Consider the following 25,651-nt stretch of genomic DNA (forward strand, 5'->3'; position numbering starts at 1 on the left):
GGGCCGGGGGCGCTGAGCACAGCCCGGGGCGCCAGGCCGAGCCGAGGTGGGACGGACCGACGCGGAGAGGAAGGGAAGCTGCATCCCGCGGGCCGCCCCCTTCCAGAAGCGAGCGGAGCAACGGCCGCCGGCGCCCTGCCCTGAGCCCCCTCTCCTTTTCGCCCCCTCCCTAACAATGGGTTTGGGGCAGAAGGAGTCGCCTCACTGCGGGAAGGGGGGTCGGTTTGGGACTGGGGTCCAGGGTGGGGGGAGGGGTGGGAACTCGGGCTCTCCCCTTTCTCTTCGCCCCTTAGCTCTTGCGTTGGGGATTATGGAGGGGCTTTTAAATCCTCCCCGGACTTGGGTCAGAAGTCAAACTCCCCCCAACCCTCCCCCAACCAAAAAAAAAAAAAAAAAATCCGACGAGCGTAAGGAAAGTGATGCCAAGTCTTCGACGCCGAAGTGACAAACGCATAGCAGGAACAAATCCACTCCAGAGGTTTTTATTTTTAATTTTTCTTAAAAATGAGGGTACTGTAGGCTTTGAATTTTTAAAATTTATTTTACAGAGGTGGGTGCTGTTATTTTTGTCCCTAATCGGGCAAGCCTCCATTTTAAGCGAAGCAGTAACTGGTTAAGCTGGAATTTTCATTCAGGCCTAGGACGAGAGCACGAATCCTACAAGAGGTCATTTAATCCATCCTCCTACCTCCACACAAACTTGGCTCAAAATTGTTTGGCCTGTTATTAAAGATTTCTAGGAAAGAAGGGTCTTTTATTTGTAGCACTTGAGTCAAGAATGGCTATTATTTTTCCACATAGAATGGGCTCTGCAACTTAAACTCGAGAAAATTTAGGACAATATAATTTATTAAAACTAAATGTGGCAAGGGCATTTTTTAGTGATCAGATAAAAAATCACTTTTTAATAGTGTTTATGAAGTAACCCTGGATAATCATTTTTCTATCTGAGAAATAATTCTAATAAGCAATTTTATATTATCTGAAATATGTGTTACACATTTAATCCAATTTTATGGAAAAATATATTTCTTCATACCTGTGGAGATCATACACCACATACATTTGTCCTTTTCCAAAAGGAACAGTTATTTTCTACATCTTTTTAAGATGGTGAGGCAAATAGTACTTTGAATCTCTGTCCAGATAGTTTAAACTATATGCTTATTTTTGGATTATTTTTAGTCTAAATGAAAGTCCTCTCTTTTTCAGATACCTTTTTGAAATAAAAAATTTTCCTACCTGCTCATACTTGGTGGCTGGGGAATTACTAAGACTCCATTCTTGCTTGTTTCTGAGTATTACTGCCTGAACTACTCCTGACACTATGAATGCTACTTGGATGCCTCTTAAGGTAAGATGTGTGTTTTTTTTTTTAATTATAAAGGTCTCATTTTATTATTATTTTTTTTAGAATTGAGGTTTTTTTAGTTTTTGAATTTGCAGTTCTTCGACCGTCTTACCTGACATTCCTTTCCCTTGTGTTTGCCTCCTAGAACTGATTGGTTACTCCTTTGTATTGCTCCTGTCCTTAATTATTGGTGTTAAAATAGTAATGAAGTTCTCAAATTAACTTTCATGATAATGATGTGTTTATTTTTTAGCTTTAAATTATGACAACCCCACACAGTTGTAAAATTCTGTTCCAGTCTCAGTAGGATGGACTGGCAATTCAGACAGCCGGGTCCACTTTCAAACAGGTCCTTTAGTATTATCATAGGTGCTAGGGTGTGTCCCACTCTTGCAAATCTGTAGCTGATTCATGTGTTACAGAAGATGTGTCACTAACCATTTATTTACTTCTGAAACTTGATTTAGTATGTTCAGAACATTCTAAGACCTGTTTGTTTACATGTATAGCTTTGTGGGAGAGTTTTCCTGCTATTTCCTAGTCCTTTGCATGCGAATTTGTACTATTTTTCTCAACAGGTAGCACTTGGTACCATGTTTCACCTCACAAGATAAACCTCTTTGGGGGCAGTGTGAGAACATGATCTTTACATGAAAAAGCTCTCAGTGATGTGGTAGTTCTCCTTTCTCTTGGCTACTTCCAGTTTCTTGTACATAAATGGCCAGGAAACTCTCTCCATTAAGAAAGACTAAACAGAGGATAAAGCTTAAGATACATACAGGGAGGGAAATTGCAGGAAGGATGGGGAAAGATAAGGAGTAACGGAAGCCCCCCACAAGCTTCACTGGATGGTACAGGTTGCTTCCTTCAGAGCTAAATACTAATGTAGTTAGATTATTGTCTGTTAACCTGCGCTGTGGAATTCCCAAGTAATGCAGTGAATACGTCAGGTATTAATGCAGTTTGTGTAAACTAATACTTGGATTGCTGGAAATCCTTAGGTAAAAGTAGACTGAGTTCTCATCTTCATTTATGTTCCAGCTGCTATTGTTGGTTGAGAAGTGCCTATATTACTGTAAAGGAAGTCAGAGGGACTCAGTTTTTCCAGCCATTCCCCCTGTAGAGTTGGTGGCATTGCGTGGGGAACCCAGCCAGAAGTCCTGAACCGTAGGCACTGGAGGACTTTGTACAGAACATTCCTCTTTGGTATTGGGTGTTTAGTGCCAGGACCCGGTGGCCTCTGTTATCTTTAGGAAGCAGGCAAGGGGATATCAACAGGTACTAGTTCCCTGGGCTTCACTGGTAGCTCAGTGGTAAAGAATCCGCCTGCCGATGCAGGAGACTCTGGTTCCATCTCTGGGTAAAGAAGATCCCCTGGAGAAGGAAATGGCAACCCACTCCAGTATAAGAATACTGGGAAATTCCATGAACAGAGGAGCCTGGCAGACTATGTATAGTCCCTGAAGTCACAAAGAGTTGGACGCAACTTAGTGACTCAAGAACAATTAGAAACCCGAGGAACTGGGGATCAATATATTAGATTTTTACTTCATAGTCATTTTGGTTCTAAAAGTGGATTAGATATACAGAGGCCTGCTTTTTTACATATGACATTTTACCTCTAAGTCTTGGAACCTGGGTAAGTTCTACAGTAATCCTTGAAGTTGCACCAAAGGTCTCTGGCATGATAGGAATAGAGAGTGAAGTCAGTACTCCAGACTGAGTTACCACTTGTTAACTATTTAAGAATGTAGTTATGTGACTGCCTTAATTTAGTCCTTTGATCAGTTGAAGACCTCTTTTGCATCTGAACAAATTTTTTGTTAACATTTTCCTCCTTTTATGACTTAAAAAAACCCTTAAAAACTGGTGTTTGAGCTGGGCAGGGGGAAAAAGACACTTTCTTGGTGGGGGAAAACAGGATGTCATTGAATTTGCAGGATGGAAATAAAAAAGGGAGAGAGAACTTTATTTTTTTCCGTTGTGAATAGCTTTAAAATGTTTCTGAGATGTGTTTTCAGATTGCAGTTACTTATTTTTAAGTAAAAAATGGGTTAATTAAAATGTATATATACTTTGGAGCCAAAATATTAATTTTCTATGGTTCTTACACTTTGTTTCTGATTATTTTATTTCAAAATGAACTCTAGTTCTGTAGGCATTACTCAAACGTTAGACCCCAGTGTGTATTTATTTATGTTCCAAGGCTGGTAGAAAATAGTGCTAATGTTTACCCTTTTTAAGAACCAAAGCACCAAAGGAAACATAAATAACATAAAGGAAATATAACTCCCCCCAAAACTCATCAATTGAAGGCACTCTTGTTAATTAGTTCCCATGGAAATTATTTATCCCATTCTCTTTCTATCAGGGGTCTGCAGCTTTTTCAGTGCTAGCCATGACTAAGCAGTATCAGTGATATTTGATGTTTTCAGGTCCAGTTGTCAGGGTTAGGGCATGGGTGAAATGGAGGAGCAGGGAGGAGGAGGATTGGGCAAGTTGGAGAAAAGTGAAGATGAGATGGAGCGAAGAGACACAAGGCCTTTGGTGCGTCATGGGTCCACCGCCAGTCATTTCAGGTGCCTCTCAGGGACTGCTGGTAGCCTGTGTGCTGGTGCTTTGTATACTAGACTGAACTGTAATGAATGCGAGTAAAAAGTATTCTTGACAAACAAAAGGATGCAATTAAAATGATTCAAAGGCTATGTAAAGATCTACAAGTTATACAGTTGATAAAAGCAAGATGCAGAGCAGTGTGTATGATATGTTTTGTGTGGTTTTTTTTTTTTTGAAAAAGGGAGAAAAAATTTATATTGGCTTGTTGTATATGCATTAAAAATCACTTTAGAAGAGTAAACAAGAAAGTGGTGACGTTGGTTGCCTGTTACGTCTAGGAACTGGGCAGGTGGAGGACAGAGTGGGAGGAAGACTTCTCACTGTTTTATATTTCTTCACACTTTCTGATGTTTGTGTCAAAATTTAAAAATTAAATACAAATTAAGAAAAAACAACTTAAAAAGCAGTATCTCAGTCCTTACATCTTTTCTTCTCCTGTGTCTGGAAGTTAGAGAAAAGTCAAGGGATCACAGATGAGAGAGCAGACAGCCCTTGAATAGTTGAAGGGATGTGTAGTCAAGAGATACTGTGATCTAGGGCCCGTTTTCTCCTGGGATCTTGAAGGATTTTGAATTTATAGATTTAGATTTCTAGTATAGAATTGCAAGGTCAAACATTACAAATTTTCACTTGTACTTAAAGTGTTAGTAAAAAAGGATTTTCATTATTTCCTCAAGTTGGCAGTTAGATTCACTGTCACATTCTTGGTTGTGAGATGTGGGGTGATTTTAAGAAATTTTAAGAAAATCTGTTGGAGATTCAGGTTTCTCCTTTGTATTGGAAGCAAAAATGAACATGGACTTCAGACAATTGTTGTGTATATTGTATCTGTGAAGTACATAGTGTTTGGCTTAGTGACTGCTGTTGCTATTAAAATAATGACTATAAATCATAGTTCCTTATAGCTAGTGGTCATACTGGAGGCTCTGTCTGCTGTTGGGCAAGTTTTTTATCCTCATAGAGACCTGGTGTCTTCATCTGTGAAAAGGGTATAATTATAGTATCTAGATCCTGGGGTGGATTTTGTAATGACTAAATGAGTTTGTTGATGCGAAGTGCTTAGAATAACACTTGGTATGTGCTCAATAAACATGAGCTGCTAATTTTCTTCATGACATCTGTTTGCTAGGGCTGCCATAACAAAGTGGCTCGAAGTAAGTGGCTTAAACAACAGACATGTATTGTCTCTCAGATCTGCAGGCTAGAAGCCTGAGGGCAGGGGCATTCTCCATCTGAGGGCCCTTGGGCAGGATGTCTTCCAGGCCTGTACCCTAGCATCTGGTACATCTTTGGCTTTTAGCCATGTAACTCCAGTCTTTGCACAAAGTTCTGTCTGTGTATGTATCTCTTTTGTTTAAAAATTCTCCTTTTTAAAAGGACAGCAGTCATATTAGGGATTAGGATTAGGGCGCGTTCTAATCACCTCATTTTAACTTGGTTATCTCTGTAAAGACTCTTTCTCCAACTATGGTCACATTCTGAGGTATGCAGGGTTAGGAATCCAAAATATCTTCTTGAGGGTTGGGGAACACCGTTCAACTCATAACAGTATCCTTTAGCCTTGACAGCGCCATAGACTAATGTTATTCATCAAAGGTAGCAGACCTCCAACACTTATACATAGGAAATGAAATTTGGGTGCAAATTGGTCACATGATTTAAAGAAGTAGATTATATCTTTAGGTGTCTCATATATTTGTCCTTTTAAATTTATTTATTGTTATTGAAGTATAGTTGATTTACAAGGTTGTGTTAGTCTCTGGTGTACAGCAAAGTGATACATAACTGAATCACTTTCAGATTTTTTCAGTTAATACTTACTGCAGGGTATTAGATATATAGTTGCCTGTGCTATGGAGTAGGACCTTGTTTATCTTATTTGTCTTTACTGTCTAGATTTTTGTTGCTGAGACTTTAGATTTATATAAAATTGACATTTTAGAAGGTGGTAATATTCTTTTTGTTTAGCTGTCGATAAAATTCTGATTTGAAAGATTAAGGTCAAGATTACAGTCTGCTCTCCATGTCTCGTCCTTTGTGGAAATTGATGAAACCTTGGGATTTCCTTACTACGTAAGAATTAGGCCCAGATATCTGTCTCAAATTAACACCTCCTTGTCTGTGTGAATAGAGAGATGTTTTATCTTCAGTCAGATGCCATATTTGAAGAAACAGGCATGGTTATCCTCCAACATTTGACTTTTAGGAGTGGACAGTATGGGTCATTCCAGAGAGAGCAAGACCTTGAGGAAGTTCCTCCTGTGGCCCAGTTGATATGGCCCGCCCTCTGCTTCCATTCCCCTCCTGTTTGTCTTGAGGGTAAAGTTCAACCTTTCTGAAACAGCGTATAGACACATGATGGTCTGGCTACTGTTTTGTTTCAAAATCTTTCTTTGCAGGCCAGTTACACCCTTTTGTTTGATGGTTTCCTCTCATGAAACTCATATTAATACTGTGAAAGTTTTGAAATATTTTCTAATAGATACTACATGCTTTTCTGCCTCCTTAAGAAAGCACCCTGTACAAAATTTTATTTTAAATAAGAATTCAGAATTACAGAAGATTCTCCCTATGTACATCCTAACTGTACTGTGCTGAGATGGAATGTATCTTTGCAGGTCGTAAGGTAAACTATTCATGGAGTAGTGTGTGCATATATTTCATACTCTTGGGCCAGTCTTCATACTCTTTTGTCTGATTAATCTACTTTCTTGATCACCTACCTTAGTCTAATCCGGCTGTTACTGGCCTTGCTCCAGCCTCCAGCAGCTCTCCCCTCTATTTTAATGCCTTCTTTCTCTGGGAGGTTAGGATATCAGTAAACTAAACTTGTATAAATTATTTGCCAGGGAAGGTGAATAGACCTTTGATGATGGCTAGAGTGAGCCATCTTGCTCCAGTATTTATCCAGCCAAGTATTCTATGGATAAAATAGTGAAAAATGACAGCTTTTTGACCATCTAATGCAAATTGTGTGATTTTGCTTGTGTGCATTTTATGGAGAGGAAGAGTCCATTACTTTCCTCAGCTTTTTACAGTGGTCCGGGACTGCTTTTGATAAATACGTGCTATGAAATTGCTCTGTTAGTTGTCATCAGAGGCTAGTTCCCAAATTCTTTCTCCTATCTACCTGTCCCGAAAGGAAGTGTTGGGTAATTGTTTGGACTCGGGGAGGAAGGGCCGTTTGACTAGACCAGAGAGAGCTGGGGAGAGAAGTCAAGTCGTGAGCAGGAGAGCAGCTCTGGGCATTGAGGACAAAGAGGGTAGCCATCGTAAGTTCTGGAAGCTCAGAGAATATACTTACATACTTGACTTGAAGAAATAGAAAAATACTGTCTTTTTAAAGAATTATATTTTGGTTCTGAACAATCTAGAGATTTTAGTTTTTGTTAGATTTTTTTCTTGCTTCGAAATCATCTTGTGACCTGTTTGCCACCTAGATCATAGTTTAATGAGACAGCTGGATAAGAGTGAAAACAGGAGTAAAAGAATCAAAGCATATAATGCCACAATTCTAAAAGCATCTTACTGTGGAGGGTTCTTCAGAAGTTAAGCAGCTCCCTTGCTTACAGAGAAAACCCTTTTCCACAGAGCCTGTGGGGAAGAGACCCTTCTTAGGCCCACCCTATCCCTGTCTTTGTGTCTTCTCATACTAGGCCACCTCTCTGGTCTCTTCAGCTATTTTTTCCTCCTCATAGAGACCTCTGTCTGTCATTTGTCCCTTTTCCCAACCTATTTTTACCCTCCCATTCCCTGTTGGCTCTTGTCCATCAGCTTCTAAACACACTCAAGTCTCTGACTTTTTACAAACAGAGAACTCTTAAACTGCAGTTGCTGGTCCCTCTGCCAGGGAAGTATTTGTTTAGCTTCTTCCGGTGTGCTCCACTGTACCTGCCCTTACGGAGGCATCCCTTTCTGTCCTGATTTTCCAAGGCCTCCTTGTGGTTTTTGACGCCATGGACCATTGTTCTCCCTGGCTGTGGTGGTGGTGGTCCTCCTGCTTCTTGTTGTCATTTCTGAAAGGCATTGTAGAGCCGTGATACAGAACATGGTCTCTGGAGTGAGTCCTTTAGATTCAGACAGATTTCAGCTCTGCACGTACTTTGTGCCTGTCTCCGTGCCTCAGCTGCCTCATCTGAAAAATGGGAAAATAATACAAATGATGGCACTTAACCTTCCAGGACTGTTGTGAAGAGGAAATGAATTAATACATGAAAAGCATGTAGGTGAGTGCCTGACACACAGTGAGGTACACGTGGTCTGCGTGCTGGCTCTTTCTGTCATCGCTGTTGCCTCTGGCTGTTCTTTCTCAGTTTCTGTGCAGACATTTGTCTCTTTCAGTCAGTGTTTGCCTTGTTTTGGCTTCTCTCCTCTTAGCCTATGTAGTTCCTGAGGGAAGCTTAGGAAAGTTTATGTCTCACACTGTATGAGTCTTACATCCATATACCTATGATTTGCGAATGGATTTTCCCCAGAGCTAAATGGTCTCCTTACAGGACCATATGTCTCCTCCCCATTGCTTACTTGGCTTTCGAGGTGGACTTCAAACCAAGCACCCAGGCCCTTGGCAGGTCGTCTCCTCTACTCCTTCCTGAGCTCTGCACTCAATAGCACTCAACTGCTTGCAGTTCCTTCTGGACACCTTGTTCTTTTGCCTCTGAATCTTCCCACAGCCACCCGCCACTGTTTAAAATGACCACCGTTTAAAGTGCTACCCTGTTCTAGAAACATACTCTTCCCAATTCTTTAATAACAGGGAGGTATAGTAACAGCAGTAACTGACATAGACGGTACCCAGGCTTTGCCTTCCCCAGACAGCCAGTTTTCCAGGTCTCTGAGAGTAGGGGCTGTGTCCTGTCTGTCATCATCACTGCTGGCAAAGTGATGGCACTTAGTAGATGTGCGTTGAATGAATGAATCGTCTGAGCACTGTACTGCCCAACCTGTGAATTGCATCTTGGAGGTTATCAGTGGAGAAGCTGAGTTAGCTACATCCATTCGTGAATCCTGGCCTTACCCTTTGGAACTGTAGGACCCAATCTGTTTAGTGTGAGCAGTTTTGTAGCTTTGGAATAAGGATTACAAAGAGGGTGTTTTTTTTTTTGTTTGTTTTGTTTTTTAATCCTTCATTAAATGATGAAGGGCACGTAGATGTTTTTGTTTTCTTATTTTTGCTTTTAAAAAAGGGAAGATAACCAGTGTGCTGACAGCCCAGTGTCATCTGGCAACTGGAATGTTTTACATTATTAGAATAAAGTTACAGGGACTTCTTTGGTAGTCTAGGGTTAGGACTTGATGGTTTCACTGCTATGGCCCCAGTTTCAATCCCTGGTCAGGGAATGAAGATCCCTTAAGTGCCCACGCAGTGCAGCCATTAAAAAGAAAATAAAGTATAGAGAAATGAGTTTTAGGCTTGTAATGTTCCATCCAGTAAGTAACTTGGCAATGACCTGATTATAATTTAAACATTTTTGGTGACGTTAATTATTAAATATAAGTGGTCAGATGTTCCCTTTCTCTTTTTCCATCACATCTCTGTTAAGTATGGGTTTAGACACATAATGTTTTATCTTTTATTACCGTGTATAAATTGTGTTTGTAGCAACAACCTAGGAAATGGCAAGCTTTTAATAGACAGAGGAACCTGGTGGATTACAGTCCTTGCAGTCGAAGAAAAGTTGGACATGACTTAGCGACTGAGCACATACACACATGTATTTAAATCTAGGTCCGGATCATGGTATGCTGCAATCCATGGGGTCGCAGTTGAACATGACTGGGCGACTGAATAACAATAATCGGATCATGGTAGTAATTTTTTGGCCAGGAGAGGGAGCTGAAGTCACTGATACGTGGCTCCATCTAAGCTGGTTTTCAGTTTCATTAAGGCCCAAAGAAAGTAAAAAAGCCTTTCTGACAAAGATCATGATTAGAGTTCACAAAGAAGAAATACAAATGACCAAGAAGCATGTAAGAAACATTTTTATTCTGATGCATAATCAAGGGAATTCAGATTAAAATAATATACTACTTTTTTTTAACCTATCAAATAGTAAGGCGGTAGTCTCTAAAACTGCTAATCGAAGTGCATTGGGCCTAAGTTTTCTGGGAGATATTTTGCCAATACATATCAAAAAGCCTTAAATTGTCCTTTAATTCACTAATTCTACTTCTAGGAGTTTCTCTTAAGAGGGGAAAAATAAAGATAGAAAAATTTGTGAACAAAGATATTCATTGTAGCATTATTTATACAAGTAAGAATAGGGGATAAACTTGAATGAGCAGTGAGATTAATGGGTAAATTATGGCATATTTAAGGGTGAGTTGTTATACAGCCATTAAACAATATTTTAAAAGAACTTTCAGTATCTTAGAATGTTGTGTGTATTGTGTATGTGCTCAGTTGCCCAGTCATGTCCGACTCTTCTGTAACCCCCATGGACTGTAGCCTGCCAAACTCCTCTGTCCATGGGATTTTCCAGGTAAGAACGTTGAGCATATGATAAATGAAAAATTCAGTATATAGAGATATATAAGGCGGATTCTAAATATATAAAAGATAATGTATATGTATATATTACACACATGGAACCATGCAGAGTTAGGGGTGCTGACCTCCGTGCAATAGAAAATACACGTATAATTTTAGAGTAGATCCTCTATATCTTCAGCTCTACATCCAGGGATTCAGCTGAGCATTGTGTAGTAAGTATTGATTGGGAAAAATCCAAGTGTAAGTGGACCAGTTCAAACCTGGTGGTGTTCAAGGGTCAGCTGTACACATATAGGTAAAAGAATAAAAGAACTATACCAGCAAGCCTTACTGAGTCTCTTAGGGGCTGTCAGCCAGTTGTCATGTCTTAGTTGGCACCAGGGGATGTTTTGAGGTGAGGCAGTTATCTTAGAAGATGTTAACCTCACTGGGTGATGGGTATATGGGGTTTATTAAACTACTCTATTTTTGTGTACATTTGAAACATCATAATGAAATGTTTAAAATAAAAAGAAAATGTTAACCTCAGAAATTTAAGGCCTCACATGTCATTTCTATCCGGTAGGACCTCAGAAGGGACTTAATATATCTGAACTTATATCTTCTTGAGTATTCTTATCCCTAAATACCACTTGGTGATAAAGCATTCCATAATTTTCTTTTCATCTTTTGTGGGAAAAAAAATCTACCTTTCAAGTTTAAAAGCCTGATATATGGTACCAAGATTTGGTAAATAAATTAGTATTTAATATTGGTACACTTTCTGATTTTTGATCATAGTGCCCCTTGGATTTCATTTCATGTTTTTCAGCTGAAGATGATTGATTTTAAAATGTAATCTGCAGTGACATTTCTTTCAGTCTCTTAGTCATTCCATTTACGTACACTTCTCTGGATCTTTGTCAGCATTGCTTTGTTTTTCTAGATTTATGGTAACCAATCAGAATTGCATTTCAGATATAGCTTAATTATGATTTAGTAGGATAGGAAAATATGTTCTAGTCACAGTCTTTTCCTTGTTGCCTGTGGAATTTGCAGTCCCACCCCTCTTTGCATGCAGAAATCCCATTGTCTTTAGGCAACATTCTGTAATTTATTCCAAGATTTCCTTTTTGACTGGAAGCCATGCCTTCTTTAGGTACAACTTAGATTTTTTTTCCTGTAAAGGCTTTACTTTTCACTTTTTCATGCTGCACTGTTAATAGCTGCCATTTTCCTGCCTGTAGTATTTTAGCCACTTGTATCTCAGAGGGCTCTTAGAGGTAATTCAGAGTAAGAATCACCCTTTCAGTTAGTTCTGGTCTGGAGCTTAGAAAGCTTGTCATTATGTTAGCTGAAATGTGTCCCTCTGCAGTTTCCACTCTGGGCCTAATTTTGTCTACACAGGAACTGCCTGGAGCACCTCTAGTTTCTCTTCTGCTAGAAAGCCCTGCAGATAGATATTTAGACAGCTTTCATGCTTGCAGAGTATTCTCTCAACTAAAAATAAATCTTTGTGTTTGCAAATGTTTCTCATTTGATAACACAGATCCTTTCCACCTCTCAGTTCCTTCATTTTTCCATTTTATTGTAGTATTTCACTATCAGGAAGCTCATCACTCCATCTGCAAAATGGGAAATTCTCTGTGTGTCTTTCATATAATTTATGAAAATGTTAACTATAGCCTTTTGAAAACATTACCTAAGATCAGTGCTTGCACTTCATATAGGGAAGTGCCTCAGCATCAGTCCACCCGTAATTTCTGTGTCTCACCCGATCTAGACGTGCCTCCTTAGCGCAGTAGGTGGTGTGTCTGTCTCATAAATCATGCCCCTTCTATGGTAAATATTCTCGACTGTGTGGTCACTCAGGCTTTTTAAAAACAGCTTTTTATTTAGAATCTTACCAAGACTTGTAAAAGCCTAAATAAATTATATTCTATACTTTCTCCTCAGAGAATTTGGATTGACTGGTGTGGTGTGATTTCATCTTTCAGAAGCCATGTTTGTCTTTTCCTCAGAAGGTTATTTATGCTGATATGTCTTCTGATCTCATCCTCTAGTAGAGATTTGCCAGTTTGACTGAATTGAAGCTTACAGCAAGAGCCCTTCTCATGAGTAGATGGGAGTTATATCTATCTATATCTGTGTATCTATACATACTTTATTTATTTGGCTTTTCTAACTGTGGAGCTCGGGCTCAGTTGTCGAGGCGTGCAGGCTTAGTTGCCCCATAGCGTGTGGGATCTTAGTTCCCCAACCAGGGATTGAACCCACATCCCCTGCATTGCAAGATGGATTCTTTTTTTTTTTTTTTTTTTTAATTTATTTTTGGTTGTGCTGGTTTTCTGTTGTGCATGTGGGCTTTCTCTAGTTGTGGCAGGTAGGGGCTGCTCTTTGTTGCAGCTTCTCCTTGCGGTGGCTTCTCTTGTTGCAGAACACAGGCTCTAGAGTGCTTGGGCTTCAGTAGTTGCAGTACTCAGGCTCCACAGATGTGGTGTATGGGCTTAGTTGCTCCCAGGCATGTGGAATCTTCCCGGACCAGGGATCAAACTCATGTCCCCTGCACTGACAAGCGGATTCTAATTCACTGTACCACTAGGGAAGTCCTGCAAGGCAGTCTTAATTGTTAGACCTCCAGGGAAGTCCTCAGAGAATACTTCTAAAAAGCAGAGAATACTTTGGCGTTCCATGACTACCTAACATCTGATATATTAGTTTGGAAGCATCTTGTTCGTTTAGTGATGAATTTGATTCATTCTCAGTGATTTTTGGGCTTTAAAGAGTAATTTAGAAATAGATTTCTTCCTCATCTCTTCCTCAGTAGGTATTGAAACTAATTACAGTTAGGTCTGTCAGCTGTCTTGCTGTTATCACTGTTTATACCGTTTATCAAGTGCTCCATCAGTCTTTATTCAGCATCTGGCTTTTTATATATTTAAACCACCACTCTGTGGCTTTGCATTTTCTTGCAAGATTTTAATTTTGCCTACATAGGCCTTAGTGCTCCTGATCAGCTACAGTTTATGATATTTTGTTGCTTTTCCTCATTTTTTTGTTGTCTGTTTTGAGCAGAGTTATTCTCCTCCTCTCTCCCCACCTCCCTCCCCTTTTTCCCCCCATGCTACTTAAGGATTTAAACATTTTGGTTGAGCATCTGACTGCTTTGCTTTCTTACAGTCAAGTATTTTTACAGTCCATCTCTATGCTTTGTGTTAAACATTTGCTTTATGCATTTATTTATTTTTGGCTGCACTTGGTCTTTGTTGCTGTGCGTGGGTTTTCTCTAGTTGCGGAGAGCACGGGCTGCTCTGGTTGCGGTGCTTAGTCCTCTCATTGCCATGGCCTCTTTTGTTGGGGAGGACAGGCTCCAGAGTGCACAGGCTTCAGTAGTTGGGGCATGTGGACTCAGTGGTCATGCTCCAGGCTCTAGAGCACAGGCTCAGTAGTTGTGGCACACAGGCTTAGTTGCTCCACAGCATGTGGGATCTTCCTGGATCAGGGATCACACCCACATCTCCTGCATTGGCAGTGGATTCTTAACCATTGAGCCACCAGAGAAGCCCCTCTCTTGTTTTCTACACGAGGCAACTGAGAGCAGGGAAGTCACTTGTCCAAAGTTACATAGCTACGTGGTGTTAGAACTAGAAGTTGAATCCCAGTCTAGCATTAATTATACAAGTCTGTTGATTGCGAGGGGATAGACTCCTCTAATCACATCTGTAATATATTGGACCATATACAAACAAAAAAATTGATTTATAGGGGCAAAAATAAAATGGTCAATCTGGCTTGGAATGCGTAGCCTGATCAGCATCTTTTTTCCTGTTCAGCACATACTCTTCCTCTCAGATCCTGTATTTGTGGACCAGGGTGTTTTACTTTATACTCTGGGTAGAACTGGGGATGACAATGCCAAGATTTTTCTCTTTGAACTACCCTTTTACAGAAGCCTTGCCAACCATCTGTTATAATATTCTTTGAGCAGAGTATAATACTGCTACTTTTGTTTAAGCTTTTGAAATAATAGTACATTCCAATCCTATCTCCCTGAAGATAACCCTTCCAGGAATAGGATTTTGTATTCTTAAACTCTTCATTGACGTACTGATGTCCTAGTTTGTATCATTCCTATAGATGACTGATTTTTATCTATGACCTGTTGTATCTTCCTCATTTCACTCTTAACATAGAATATTTTAGAATAACTTGAATTTGATGAGAACCTAACTTTTGCTTATATATACTGTTGGCAATAAGGCTGCAGATCTAACATGAAGGCATATTAGTCCTCTGAGGTAATCTCTCAAGGGGAAATAAATGGCAAAATTATGGCTTGTCATCTTCTCCTGATGTTTTTACAAGTAGTTTAACATATGTGTGTGTATATATATAATTTGTGTGTGTGTGTGTGCACATCAGAACTGTTTAGAAATTGTTATTTTGGCTTAATCTTTTTTTTTTTTTAAAGAGCTTTACTGATTATTCATTTCACATATCATAAAATGTACCTGTTTAAAAATGTGTAATTTTTTTAGTGTGCTCACAGAGTTGTGCATCCATCACCACAAACTAATTTTAGAACACCCCTAAAAGAAACCCTGTGCCTCTCAGTAGTCTCTGTTTCCTTTTGTCCATTAGCCCCTGGCAGCCACTAATCTGCTTTCTGCCTCTATGATTTGCCTATCTGGACATATCATACAAACGGAATCAAACAGTACGGGCTCTTTTGTGACTAGCGTCTTTCACTTAGCAGGTTTTCAAGGTTCATTTGTGTTATCTATCAGCGCTTCATTCCTTTTATGGCTGAATAATATTCCATTATATGGATAATACCCCATTTTGCTTATCCAGTGATTAGGTGATAGACGTTTCAATTGTCTACATCTTAATAATAGGCTATTATTAATAATGCTGCTGTAGCCATTCTTGTACAAGTTTAAAAATTTTTGTTTATTTTTCACTGCGGTGGTCTTTGTTGCCATGTGCGCCCTGTTGCTTTGTTGCTGTGTCTCTGGGGCTGCTCTCTAGTTGCAGTGAGCAGGGGCATTCTGCAGTGGTAGTACGTGGGCTTCTCATTGTGATGGCTTCTCTTTTTGCGGAGCACTGGCCCTAGGGCTTGCGCGCTTCAGTGGTTTGGGCTTGTGGGCTCTAGAGTGTGCAGGCTTCAGTAGTTGTGGCGAGCGGGCTCAACAGTTGTCGCACACAGAACCTGGTTGCCCTGTGGCATGTGGAGCAACCAGCTTAATTGCTCCACAGCATGTGGGATCTTCCTAGACCAGGGATTGAACCCGCATCTCCTGAACTGGCAAGTGGATTCTTGACCACTGGACCACCAAGGAGGTCCTCTTGTACAAGTTTTTGTTTAGACACTTCTTTTCAGTTCTCTTGGAAATATACCTAGGAGTAGAATTGCTAGGTTATATGGTAACTTTAAGGAAATGGCAACCCACTCCAGTATTCTTGCCTGGAGAATCCCATGGACGGAGGAGCCTGGGGGGCTACAGTCCACAGGGTCGCAAAGAGTTGGACACGACTGAGCGACTTCACTCACTCACTCACTCTAACTTTTTGAGGAGCCAAACTATTTTCCGAAGCAGCTATACCGTTTTACATTTCCACCAGCAGTGTGTGAGGGTTCTATAATTTTGATTATAGTCATGCTAGTGGGTGTGAAGTGGTATCTCATCGTGGTTTTGATAGCAAATGATGATAAGGTCTTTTCATATGCTTATTAGCCATTTGTGTATCTTTGGAGAAATGTCTGTTTCTATTATAGTCTTTGCCATTTTTAAACTGGATTGTCTTTTATTGTTGAATTCTAAGAGTTCTTTATATATTCTGGATACAAGTTCCTTGTCACAAATGAATTTCAAATATTTTCTTTAATTTATGGGTTGTTTCCACTTTCTTGATGGGATCCTTTAATGCACAAAATTTTACAGTTTTGAGGAAGTTCAGTCCATCTATTTTTTATTGTAATTTGTGCTTTTGGTGCCATGTCTAAAAATCATTGTGTAACTCAAAATAATGAAAATTCACTCTTTTTTTTTTTCCCTAGGAATTTTATGGTTTTAACTCTTACATTAAGTCTGTGATTCATTTTGAGTTAATTTTTGTGTATTGTGTGAAATAAGGATCCAGCTTCTGCATGTGAATATCCAGTTGCCCCAGGACCTTTTGTTAAGAAGACTATCCAACCTCAACTTCTACCTCCCCTGTCTCTCACTGAATTGTTCTGTCACCTACGTCAAAACTCAGTTGACTATAAGTGTGAGGGTTTATTTCTGGTTTATATTCCATTAATTTATATGTCTGTTCTTATGCCGGTACCACACTGATTTGATTTCTATAGCTTTGAATTAGGTTTTGAAATCAGGAAGTGTGAGTCCTTCAACTTTATTCTTCCTTTTCAAGATTGTTTTAGATATTCTGGAATTGAATTGCATTTGTAGATCAATTTAGGGAGTACTGCCATCTTAACAAGGGTACATCTTCTGGTCCCTGAACATGGGATGTCTTTCCATTTAATTAGTACTTCCTTAACTTCTTGAGACAATTTTTATAGTTTTCAGATTTTAAGTTTTATACTTTTTCTGTTAAATTTATTTCTAAATATTTTTTGATGCTATTGTATAGGGAGTTTTCTTAATTTCATTTCAGATTGTTTGTTGCTATTGTATCAAAATACAATTGATATTTATTTGTATAGTGATCTTGACTTCTGTAGCATTGATGGATATGTTTTTTAGCTCTAATAGTTTATTTGTGGGGTTTTTTTAAAACAAGATTATGTCATATACACATAGAAATATTTTACTTCTTTCTTTGAAACCTGAACTAATTTCTTTTTCTTGCCTAATTTTCTTTTCTAATTTCTTTTTCTTGCCTAATTGCCCTGGCTAGAATTTCTAGTACAATATTGAATAGAAGTGGTGAGAACGGATATTCCTTGTTTTGTTCCTGACTTTAGGGAGAAAATATTCAGTCTTTCTCCATTAAATATGATGTTGGCTGTGGGTTTTTCATAGATAACTTTATCAGGTTAAGAAAGTTTCCTTCAATTCCTGTGTATTTTTATCATGAAAGAGTGTTGGATATTGTAGTATATTAATTGACTTTCAGATAAGTAAACCAATCTTGAATTCCTAGAATTAATCACACTTAGCAAAGGCACCCCACTCCAGTACTCTTGCCTGGAAAATCCCATGGATGGAGGCTCCTGGTGGGCTGCAGTCCATGGGGTCACTAGGAGTCGGACACGACTAAGCGACTTCACTTTGACTTTTCCCTTTCATGCATTGGAGAAGGAAATGGCAACCCACTCCAGTGTTCTTGCCTGGAGAATCCCAGGGATGGGGGGCCTGGTGGGCTGCCGTCTATGGGGTCGCACAGAGTGGGACACGACTGAAGCGACTTAGTAGCAGCAGCAGCAGCAGCAGCAGCAAAGGTGTGCAGTACTTTTTATATGTTGCTGGATTCATTTGCTAGTGTTTTGTTGAGGAGTTTTACATCTATGTCCATAAACAATATTGGTCTGTAGTTTGTTTTTTTTTTTTTTTATGATCTCTTTGTCTGGTTTTGGTGTCAGGGTAATAACTGCCATATTAAACTAGTTGAGGTGTGTTTTGACTTTATCTTGAAATAATTTTGCCTTAATTAAAAAAATTTTATTTTAAAAATTTTGACTGTGCTGGGCCTCTGTTGGAGCGTCCCTGGTAGCTTAATTGGTAAAGAATCCACTTGCAATGCAGGAGACCCCGGTTCGATTCCTGGGTCAGGAAGATCCCCTGGGGAAGGGTTAGGCTACCCATTCCAGTATTCTTGGGCTTCCCTTGTGGTTCAGCTGGTAAAGAATCCTCCTGTAGTGTGGGAGACCTGGATTTGATCCCTGGGTTGGAATGATCCCCTGGAGAAGGGAAAGGCTACCCACTCCAGTATTCTGGTCTGGAAAATTCCATGGAATATATAGGCCATGGGGTCACAAAGAGTTGAACACGACTGAGCGACTTTAACTTTCACTTGGGTCTTTGTTGCTGTGAGAGGACTTTCTCTAGTCTTAACAACTCTCTAGGTGCTATGCTCTGGCTTCTCATTGAGAGTGGCTTCTCTTGTGGAACATGAGTGCTGGGAAGCAAGGGCTTCAGTAGTGTGGCTCATGGGCTTAGTTGCTTCACAGCATGTGGAATCTTCCTGGACCAGGGATCAAACTTGTGTCTTCTGCATTGGCAGGTGAATTTTTAACCACTGGACCATCAGACAAGTCCAGTTTTGGCTTCATTTTGGACATTCATTTAGCAACAGTAAATTCTAATTCCCTCATTACTAAATGAAGATAATAATACTGACTAATGTTTAAGAAATGATGAGTTATTGAATTTGTGGCAATTACAAGAAACATAGAAAGAAGCCTTCCCATAGGGCAGTACCAAACATTTGAGAATGAAAGGGATATGGACAATTAACTGTAATTGGACTAGATCACAAATTTTCGTTTTTCTTGACCTTCTTCCCTGTCTTGAGACATTTGGGATAGAGATTGTAAGTCTGTCACTTTAAATCTTTGTCTCCTACTTGGTTCCCTTAACCTCTTCTCTTAGTTTTGTTTTGGAGTACTTGTTTTGCTACCTCATTCTAGTTATGCCATAAAGAACACCTAATTTTAGCATTCCTGGAGGAGTCTATACAAGCTTCCCAAAAGGGCCAGAAGAGAGTTGAATGGAAAGCATAAAGCACTAAAATTTTGTTGATCTCTTACTACTTCTTTGCTTTGAATTATTAACTATTTAAAATATCAATGAATAGAAGGGTTTTTTTTTTTGCCAGCACATAGCTTATGATGGTGACTTAGTATTTTTTTCCAGAGGTATTACAGTGTTTAGCATCCAGTAGACACTCAGTAAATGTTTATGAATGATTGGTAATTAGTAATAAGACTTTAAGAGGATATCTAGTTTTATTGAAAATTAAAGAAAGTTATTCAGGGCAGGAATACAACTGTTACTGTTGTCATGTTATAAAAATTGAATGCCCTAGCCTAAATGTTACCAGCAAGATTACATTTGGATATTGTTGCCATGGAGATTCTAGGGCGTGTGAGTTTTCCCTCCTCTACACAGAAGGATTTTTTTTCTTCTTTAAAAAAAAATGTATTTCTTTGGCTGCACTGGGTTTTGGTGCAGTGAGCCAGGTCACTGATCTTTAGTCGCGACATGTGGCATCTAGTGCCATGACCAGGGCTGGAGCCCAGGCCTCCTGCACTGGGGCACGAAGTCTTATCCACCGTGCCACCAGGGAAGTCCCGGATTTTCTTCTTCTTTATACCACAAAAGATATAGGTTCATTATTTTATTTCTTTTGTTCTACTGGTTCAAGTTAGAGCTAGATCATTTGAGACAAATTTTGTTAGATAAATGTGTCTAAATTTGATTGTGAGAATTAATTTGGAATATGGCTGAAAATACTGATTATGTTCTTTTTGTCTGATTCAGAAATGAAAAAGTTTGCTGTTAAGAAAATTATGTATGATTTCTTAGTAAATGAGTGAGAGAGATAAAACCGGGACTTTAGCATTTCCTGAATTCCTGTCATGTTTTCTCAGTAGTTTATGGTCTCATTTATAATTTTGTACCCACAACAGTTTTTACATTAGATGTTTTCAGGTTTCATCATCTGTATAAGGGGACTGTATTTAGGTATTCATATTTATCTATAAATGATCTAAAGCAGTGCTTCTAAAATACTCTCAAGGTCTGGGGTTGTCCAGAGCAGCTTGTCACAAAAAGGGCATCTCTCTGAAGGACTCATTCTCTGTCTTGAAAAAATGAGAATTTCACTCTGTAAATACAATTGTGTTTATTTTAACAAGAGTATGTCTGATTTTACAACAGTCTTTGATTAAATCACCACTCCAGCAATATGTCTCCTGCCTATTGAGTGGCTTCAGTTACTTCCTAGTCCATAGCTGTAGGCTCCGCACTGCCCCTGAGAACCCAGTTCAGGCATCCAGGATCAGTGAATTAAAAAGTGATGTTTCTTTCCAAGAATGGTGTGCCTCTCTGTTGGAGGGAACAGGTGTGGTGTGCTGTTTCTGTAATCCCTAGGTTTGCTGTGCCAGCAGAGCAGGACTCCAGAAGTTGCATCTAACTTTAGACTCAGCAACTCACTTAAAAAACCTTTTTTTTTTAAAATGTCTTTTGCCTTGTACACATGTTGCCCCCCTTTTCTCTTTGAATATTTTTTTTCTCCTTCTGACTTTGTAATCAGGCCCTCCACAACTTGGCTGCTCACAGCTGCCTTGAAGTTCTGCATGTTTACCTTTATGAATCATTTGGAAAAGAAGCCAGGCAATCTCTTGGTAACTTTGGGGCACATTCTGACATTTATTATGTGATACAATGTGTTAGATTCTAGGCAGATTGCTACATTTGATGTTGGCTTATGTGCAAAATTAGTGTATTAAAATATATATTATGTTATGTTTGGTCAACAAACTTCTTTGGTTAATTCTTTGAGAATTTAAGAATGTTCTCTGATGAAGTTCAAATAATTAGAATTAAGTATAATTTACCTAACTAATCAGTTAATTTAATCAGTAATTTGTTTTACTTGTTTAATTTAACTCCTTAAGAAACTTTATTAAAATATTCTTGTAAAGTTCTGGTTAGACTGCATGTATTAGAAATTGGTGTTTGTGTAGCCACTTTGAAATCTGGTACTGCAGAGGAGAAAACCATCCATCTTTTGTTAAGTCTTAACATAGCTGATGGCCTTGGGAGAACATGACTTGTTTCTTTAAGTGATACAGTTGCATACATTTGCATTTTAGTACTGTCTTCCTCAATATCCCCCAATAAATTATTTCCTGATTTAGGAGTGTGTTCAGGGTTAACCTGTGACTTTAGTTACTATTCTCATTCCATGGAATGTTCCCAACTCCATGGACTGTAGCCTGGTGGGCTCCTCCATCCATGGAATTTTCCAGGCAAGAATACTGGAGTGGATTGCCATTTCCTTCTCCAAGGGATGTTCCCTGCATCGACCCAGGGATCAAACCTGCATCTCCCACACTAAGGCAGACTCTTTACTGTCTGAGCCACCAGGGAAGCCCCTGTTCTCATTACTCATGGTTAAATCATGAGGCTGCCTATGATTAGTATTTGTTCTCAATGAGTTATTGGATCACTTCTGTGGTGAGATGGTAAGATAATATCTTTGTGTAAATTCCAGAGTCTATATCTTTAGTATGAGGAAGAAAATTATCTTGTTTTTAGATGGGATTGAAAGTAAGGAATAGCATGCGTTCTTATAATACTTTGTCACTGACAGGTTTTTCAAATGCCTTAAGTTGCTTAATCTTACTGCAAATTTGTTGCTATTGGGCTGAGTACATAAGAGTATATGATATTCTGGATTAGCTGAGACCTTCATTTAATGAAAACAATCTTTGAGGTCTATAGTCATTGTAATTAATGTGAGGATTTTCTCTTACTTACCTTTGGCCAAATCTTGATACTTGTCAAACTGAACTGGTAGTATTGTTCAGGCTTACCTGCATCATGTTTGTACTTCTTATTCGCCAGTTGGTGAGTAGCATGTTTCCGGTGGGAAGCTATAATTCTGGAATGCAGGTGATGTGGTGGGGAAAGTGAGAATTGGAGACTGACGCACGGATTCCAGTCTGTGTTCCAGCTTTGGCTTTGGGCAGTCTCCTTGCTATTTTTTCTTGGCTTTCTGATAATAAAATCTGGAGGTTGAACTAGATGGCCTTCCAAATTCCTTTTGATATCCAAAATTCTTTAAATTTCCCAGTTTTGGTTCAGTTTATCTTGGCTTTCTACTTAATATTTAGCTTGCTGAATATTAACATGAGAGCATGCACTACTTTCAGTTTAAAGATGTTTCTTTCATGATATAATTTTAATATTTTAAATAGTTTGATATGTTCATTTCTTTGATATCTGGACTAAGTTTCTGGGATGCAATGGCAAATAACAGAAATGGTGTTGGGGGTTCCCTGTTCTTTTGAAACTAGATGGTTTAGGCTTTAGGACTTTCTCCTGAATTATTTTAATAATTGCTTTTTTTTTTTTTAAGTACAAAACAAAATAACCCCTTGTCCTTTGAGATTAGTTTGCCATTTGAAATACTGAATTTTAAAACAATTGATTTTAATTTTGGCTGTGCCGGGTCTCGGTTGCTTTGCGTGGGCTTTCTCTAATTGTGGCGCGTGGGAGATACTCTTCAGTGTGGCGCAGGGGCTTCTTGTTGCGGTGGCTTCTGTTTTTGCGGTGCGCAGGCTCTGGGGCACTTGGGCTTCAGTAGTTGTGGTGCATGGGCTTAGTTGCTTGATCACATATGGAATTTCCGCAAAGCAGGGATTGAACCTGTGTCCCCTGTATTGGCAGGTGGATTCTTAACCACTGGACCACCAGGGAAGTCTGGGAATTCCTTTATTACTGTTTTCTTGAAGGGAAGATAAGTTAGAGGTGGATTGAAGGAGAGGAATGAACAAGGATTGGTGGTGAGGAGGGATGGTCCTTTTTTACACGGCAGAAATAACATATAGATAAAGAATGGATGGGTAAGGAGTTGTATATAAGAGGGAAGTTATGTAAAAATATAAATAAAGCATTATAATACAAATACTCTAAAATATGAGAAAGTTATAATTATGTTTTTGACTTTAGGTATAGGCAACCTAGTGCAAATTGGTGTAATATGTTTGTTGTTACATTGGTCTCATGTAGCTGGAAGTCCAGTAGTCTTGCAAATGTCAGGATTGTTCAATATAATCATTTAATGCTGTCCCCAAGAACCACGGTTCTAGCCAACTCTCCATTCTGCGCTCTTTGATGTTGGTGGCATCTTCAGAGTTGATGTAAAGTGACTGGAGTGGTTTGAAGTGTCATGTTCAGCATTACCTGAAGAGGGGCTATTTCTTCCTCCTCTCATTTTAGGATGGAAGCAGCTTTTCTCACAATCCTGTATTCCAGTGGGCTTCCACTCATGTCCCATTGGCCAGGATTACATTTCTTGCTCATTGCCAACCAATCTCTGGTAAAGAGAATGGGTTAAAACTAATTTCACTGAGATAGAGTGGATATTGGAGGAGAGCCAACCACAATGAGTATTTCAAGAATGATTTGAAAAATGAGTAGTATATGTGTGTATGTTTAATCAGTCTTAATTAACATCCACTGTGTTTTGGGGGAAATTTTAAAAAATATATATATTTATCTAAGATTTTTCTGTCTGTAGTGGCTCACCTTTGAATTTCCCTATTTGTAAAAATTGGTGTCTGAGTAGAAAGACATCTGATTTGAGAAAATGTAAAACAAACTGACTTAAGTGCCATAAACACTTAAACAGGCTTATTCTTGGGCTAAGCAATGAGAGAAGGGGAAAGTGGGAATTTATTTTTACCCAAAATGCATGTTTAAAAATTAGCATTTCCACTTTTTTGTTAATCATCGAAAAGAATGTATTTTATAAGCTTGGTTATTTGGAGGCCTAATTAAATCTGATACTTGAGTTTTTAGAATCGAAGCAACAGTAAAATGATATTGTGGTGGGTATCTTTGAAAATAATATTTAAGTATACACTGCAGAGGGCTATGCCTTATTTGGTATTTTTCATTCTGCTCATTTAGATTTCAGAATCCTCAGATTAGGGCTCTAGTTCGCCATCTATTGGTTTTAGAATTGTGTTTAACACCTTTTGCTGTATTTTGTGGAATTACTTTGTATGCAGAGATATGTGTGTATACATTGTTTTAAAAATTAACCCATCTCTCCACCTCCCGGGATTGTAAATTAAAAAGTCAAGACTAGGATCTCTTTCGGAGGTATATACAGATATGTATACATTAAAAAAAATTCTTTGTGTAATTTGACCCTGCAACTGTCTTTTGGTATGTAAGAACCATGACTATGATTGAGAGTGTGGTTTTAAGGGTACAAATGGGAACTCACGGAAATTTAGGTGTAGATGCTGTAGGAGCTGGTGTTGGAGTGTAACTTTGTGGGAGGATAAACTATCATGCTGTTTTTTGACTAACAGAAGTGACATACCACCGGATATTGGTTCTGGTAAGCCACAAAACAGTACTGAGCATTTCTCATCTTGCTTTTTGGTAGTAGAGCACACCTTTCTCATCTGCTGCATTTGACGATTTAATTGTTGGAAACATTTTTGTTGTTGTTGTTCTGTCATTTAAAGTAATATTTTGATGAATACCAGAGTTCCTTTAAGTCTCTAAGTACTGGATTCATCTTTTGGCAACTTTTTCTTTAAAGGGTAGTGGCTTATAGTTTGTGTAAATGAGACACTTTGCACTGTATTGCTACATTTTTTTAATCTAGAAAAAGTTCCGTTATTTTAAGGCCCTATTTTGGAAAAGGACTAAAATACCGTACTGACAAACTGGTCATGAGAAATTATAAAGTGCCACCACTTTAAACCAAGTGGAAGTTTGCTTTTTGTTCTGAGATTTGGGTTTCTCTATGGAGTTCTTTGTTAAACTTTTAGCATAGCACTGAACTTCCTTTTGGTGGAGACAGGAAGCATAAATACTCATTGTGTAATGCCATTTGCCTGCTTTGGCAGATCTGCCAAGCCGTGACACCCAAAACCAGACGCGTGCTTCTTAGCGAAAACTACAGTTCCCAGCGGGCCCGGCGCTGGTGGGCCACCACTTCCCCTTCTCGCTCCGGGCTGGCCCTTCCCGGGCTGGTCCGGCGCGGGCTCCGGCTCGCGCCTGCGCAATGAGAACGTGCGCTTTTTTTTTTTTTTTTTTAACCCCGCCGGCTGCGGATCGCGGCGCCGGGGCTAGTGCCCAGGCGTGCTGCAGTGTAGGGAGGCAGGCTGCTAGGACAAAGGGCGGCGGGAAGCGCTTCACCAGTCAGGGAGCTCCCCACCCGACTTAGCGCACGTTTAGCCCTGGAATAGTGTGGTGCCCAAGACATAAGCCTATTTACTACCCAGTACAAACAGTTCTTGGCTCACGTCCTCTTGCTCTGTCGCGTCAGCCTTCCTTGCCCCTCAGCCGGCGCGCGGCCCCGCCAGCCCCAGCGCGGAGGGAATGTGACGGCGTCAGTGCCTCAGGTTAGCCTCATCCCGGCCAGAGCGAAGGCCCGCTCTCGCCTGCCGCAGTGCCGCGTGCCGCAGCCGCATGTCTGGGAGCGGCGGGGTCCCGGCGCCGCGGCCTCCG

General features: G+C 39.5%; 1 protein-coding gene across 2 annotated transcripts in view; it reads left to right on the forward strand.

The window, feature by feature from the left end:
- KANSL1 (KAT8 regulatory NSL complex subunit 1) overlaps nt 1-25,651 on the forward strand; it is a 175,184-nt gene that overhangs the window by 292 nt on the left and 149,241 nt on the right. Inside the window, exons 1-2 of one of the 2 annotated variants that reach the window (XM_010832380.1) lie at nt 159-478; nt 1,213-1,354. The gene's annotated coding sequence lies outside the window, so the exon portion shown is untranslated. Of the gene's footprint in view, nt 1-158; nt 479-1,212; nt 1,355-25,651 lie in introns of those variants that run through there. The other variant, XM_010832379.1, reaches the window with a different exon arrangement.

This window comes from Bison bison, unplaced genomic scaffold (genome assembly GCF_000754665.1).
Source record: "Bison bison bison isolate TAMUID 2011002044 unplaced genomic scaffold, Bison_UMD1.0 scf7180017861046, whole genome shotgun sequence".
NCBI classification, from domain to species: Eukaryota; Metazoa; Chordata; class Mammalia; order Artiodactyla; family Bovidae; genus Bison; species Bison bison.